Below are 5,107 nucleotides of genomic sequence, written 5' to 3' on the forward strand. Positions count from 1 at the left end.
TGAATTTCTTATGCACTGCCTGATATCGGAATCGGAATCGTACGTGCTGCCGTATGTGTCCGGAATGGATGACACGATCGGGCTGGTGCAATAGGAAACCTCCACCGGGATGCTGCGTGCTTGGTGGCTGCTACCTGTACTTGTTCATCACCTAACCTGGGACCAAGTTCAGGAAAAAAAAACGTTGGTAATCAGATGTTGGACGAAATCCCTGATAACAAAAACAAAGGCTTGTCAGTTCGCACGTCTGTATCCGTACCGTTCGAAGAGGAACATCAAGGATAAGGAAAAACATGTCGGAATGAATGGGTTTCGCTTGTGTGCGTAGTATATATATGGGGCATATATAAGAGTCATGTGTGATGCGTCAACATAAACTGCATTGCGTCGGCATCGATCGACAAGCTAAGAGACATATATTTCATGATGGATTGTGTAAGAAAACTAAGGGGCATATAGACACGTCGCAATTGATTGGCGAATCGAGTTCTCAAGGACCAATGGGTGATAGGAGACTTTCTTATTCATCATAGACTCAAGTACGTTCGACGACGCCTCCATTTCTATTGGGCATGTGGTCGAAATCGAATGAAAGCAACTGAGGTGTGGAAGCAATCAACCAAAGACGTGTACAGTTATATACTCCCTCCGTCGCTGAAAGAATCAATTTCTAGAGTTGTCCTAAGTCAAACTTTTTAAACTTTGACCAAATTTCTAGAAAAAAATGCTAAGATTTATAGTATCAAATTAGTATTATTAGATTCATCATAAAATATATTTTTATATAATGTGTATTTTATATTATAGATGTTGTTACTCTTTTCTATAAAGTTAGTCGGATCCTAGGAATTGATTCTTTCAGGGACGGAGGGAGTATGTGCATATTTTAGGGCCTATTTACTGGACCAAACTTTAGTCACAGAGGCCGTCCAAATGTGTGGACTGTGGACTACCTTTTAGTTCTAACCATATGCGTGTGTTTTCGAGCCGGTAAGGTTCTTGTTAGCAACCCATAGTTTTAAATATCCCGCTATAGCTGCCGCTATAGCCCGCTATAGCCTTTTGAGGCAGAGTGTCGCTATTTGTGTTCATGTACAATTTAGCCGCTATATTCCGCTATAGCCCGATTTAGCTCCGCTATTAGCTGTTTTAGACATGAACCGCTAAACGTCCTAACCCGCCAACCTCAGCAAATTCCTGGTATCACTTCTCTTGTAAGTTGGTTTTAGGATTTTTTTTTCTCAAAGACAAACGAGCGTGCATATCTTTGTATTATAGGATTAGGTACTTAGTTACAATCTTATGAGATTTAACATACTAGTCCATCAACATGTGTTCTTGCACAAGCTAGAACATTAGGCCATGCTTAAAAGAAAATATTGGGCCCCACATACAGGGACACGCATCGACCATCGAAGCCTAAAGTGGTGTAACGTTCTAAATATCGGGCACAGACGCCATCTAACTTCTCTTGGGATCCACCCAAAATAATTTGCTAGTCGCCGATGAGCACCACGCGACGGGCATTCATCCTAGGTGAGGAGTCGGAGCAATAAAATAATTTTCTAAAGAACTTGGCACCGCATAAAGTAGTTGTGTCACTATCTGTTTTTTTGAAGTTGGCTGCAATCGTTGCAATGTGGAGAGCCACGCCAAAGTCTTCTCTCTCTTCTTTTGGGAACCAATCAAGGGCACGTTGTGGAGGGCCTTAGAGCAACTCCAACCATTATGCAAATGGACTTGGCATTTACCAAAATGCATAAAACTCAAAAAAAACCCCTCCAATCGTTATGCATTTGGACTTTGCATTTTACATAGCTATGCATTTGGAGGGGAAAACTTGGCATATATGCCAAAGGAGTCCGGCTATGCAAATAGAGATCACAGGATTCTCGGTTCCACCTTGCGGGCTATTTTCTTCCCTTCGCGCGGTTTTCCTTCGCGCCGCCACCACTTCACGCGTCCTCCTTCGCCAGCATCGCGCTAGGGCAGCTTCGCCAGCTTCGCGCGCGCCTTCCTCATCAACGCCGGCCAGGTACGCCTTCTTCATCAATGCGATATCTAGGGTTTTGCTGTTGGCGGCTTGGGGGTTGGGCTGGTTTTGGCGGCTTGGGGATTGGATCATGGGATTGGGTACTGCTGTTGGCGGCTTGGGGATTGGTTCATGGGATTGGGTACTGCTGTTGTTGGGTACTGCTGTTGGCGGCTTGGGGGTTGGATAATGGCAGACATGTTCCTAGGGTTTTAGATGATTACATATTCTGTGAAACCATGCAGTCCCTATTGCATAGATCAACGATGATGAAGTATACACATTATTTGTTCAACAAAGATTTATGAAGTTTATTTTAAGAAGTGCCGCCAAACAAAAATTCCGGGAAAAGAAAGATGTTGGACTTGGCATTTTGCATAACGGTTAGAGATTACCCGATTTTAGCCTTGCCATTTTTATTTGGGGGTTTGCAATTTGCCTAAAATGCATAACTTTAAATGCATAATGGTTGGAGATGCTCTTAGAAGACATAAAACACTCACCTTTATTTGCACTTTCTCTTTCTCTCTCATTGGAAGTTAATGCATAATAACTATAGCTAATAAAACACTTATCTTTATTCGCACTCTCTTTTCTCTCCCATTGTTCATTTTTATAGCAATAATAAGATATTGTTACTCTATAACCTGTTGTGATGAATTTATCAATTACTATAAAAATGTATCCATATTTATAGTTTTTTCTTCCTCTGCATGGAACCTTTCATATGCCTTACATTTTATTCAACCTTATCACAAACTATGTGTCTTTTGTTCCAACCCATGTCTCATAATTCCATGAATCTGTATTTTAATTTTGAAAAATTGATCTGATTAGTTTTGAGTTTTTTTTATCTCCTCATGGTTTGAACTATTACGTTTTATTTCTATTTTATTAACAGTAAGGATTTTAGTCAAAGATGCACGGTTAATTTAGAGGAATAATCATTGTTTACACCCAATGAATTTCAAAGACCAAAGAGGTCATAGCCATAAGTGATCTGCACTAATCTTCTTCACTGTTGAAGATGTTAAATAATATGCGCAGTGGTGTTCTTTTAATATAAAAAAGAATGCTTACAAACCTAGGCCTTGTTTAGTTCCTGAATCATTTTGCAAAATGGTCGAGATTTCTCGTCACATCATATATATATATATATATATACATACGGTAGCGCTATTCTACACCGCAAGTCAAAACTGAGTATAAAAAATACTGAGCAATACTGAAGATGTTCAGTATCATCTTGTCCAACACCCAGGACCACGAAATACTGAACAAATACTGAAACACGAATACTGAACGATACTGAATTTTACTCAGTATAACAGTTCGGTGTAGAATAATATTCTACACCTAGAGTGTAGGTAGCGCTATTCTACACCCTAGGTGTAGAATATTATTCTACACCGTAAGTCAAAACTTAGTAGAAAAAAAACTGAGCAGTACTGGAGAGTGTTCAGTATCATCTTGTCCAACACTCAGGACCACGGAATACTAAACAGTACTGAAACACGAATATTGAACTATACTGAATTTTGCTTAGTATAACACTTCGGTGTAGAATAGTATTCTACACCTAAAGTGTAGAATAGCACTTGTATATATATAACCCTAAACCCTATATATTCTACACCCTAGGTGTAGAATATTATTCTACACCCTAGGTGTAGAATATTATTCTACACCGCAAGTCAAAATTGAGCTGAAAAAATACTGAGCAGTACTGAACAACGTTCAGTATCATCTAATTGTACACCCAGGACCACGAAATACTGAACAATACTGAAACAAGAATACTGAACGATACTGAATTTTGCTCCGTATAACACTTCGGTGTAGAATAGCACTTATATATATATATATATATATATATATATATATATATATATAGGACGCGTTTATTTTACACGCGCGTGTAGTTACTCTTATCTATATATCTCTAGATTTAAGGTGTATATGATCGAACGAAATGTATATAGACAAAGTATATGATCATACTAGACCATCTAGAGTGATATGTATGTTAAGTATGCATGCATACATAGAGTATATGGTTATACTTATTGTATATAATATAGTAGTAGCATTTTAGTAATATATTTAAAAAATATATTTTTTGAAAATTTTTCGCATGGTAAGATCTAGAGTATCTTAATATGAGTATATAAACATACTCAAACTGATAAACAAGTATGAATACATACACAATGTAGTTTATTGAGGATGAGAGTAACTACACGTACGTGTAGAAAGGAATTTCTTTATATATATATATATATATATAAAATTGCGCAACTTGCCTGTAATTTGCAAGACGGATCTTTTGAGCCTAGTTAGTTATTCTATGACTGGATAGCAATCATTAAATACAAACAAAAGTGCTATAATAGTATTTTGCAAAAAAAAAATCAACAACTAAACAAGGCCCTATTCTTTAAGCTGTTTTTCTGTGTGTTCGGCATGTTGTATAGTTATTGATGGGGGTGGTAAAATCTGGTTGATTATCATATTGTTTTCACTCAGGTTATTCACTATCATTCTTGTGCTACATTTTTCAAGTGAAATGGAGGATGTTGTATTGCCCAAATCCCAGCTGTCAATATGAACATGAATCGAGTGATGTGATGAATTTAATTGATAAAAGATCATCCTACTGCACCAAGGCACTTTAGTAGAACGAAGAGAAGAAAAGTACATGTGATCTTTTGGGCCATATTTCGGTCCAAAAGTAGAATGGGCCGAAGAAAGCCTGTGGACACTCCTAAATCCTGATCCTTCCAATTTTTCCGTCTGGCCCAACAGAAATCTTCAGTTGTGGCTGACAACCGGCCTTAAAAGGCCTGGTCATATACGACTTCTTCGATTTAGTTGGTTAAAACGGCCTAACGCCGTCTGGGCCCCTAGGCTATCACACTCTCGAAAGACTCGATCATGTTTGTCGCATTTTACTTTTATATATACTCCTACTTTTTTAGCATATACAGGGAGAGTGTTCGTGGCAAAGCTGCGCTCCTACGCGACGGCACAAAACTAACCACAGCGCGTGATTCACTAACAGCCGCAAAGCGTTGT

Source organism: Sorghum bicolor, chromosome 6, assembly GCF_000003195.3.
Source record: "Sorghum bicolor cultivar BTx623 chromosome 6, Sorghum_bicolor_NCBIv3, whole genome shotgun sequence".
Lineage (NCBI taxonomy): Eukaryota > Viridiplantae > Streptophyta > Magnoliopsida > Poales > Poaceae > Sorghum > Sorghum bicolor.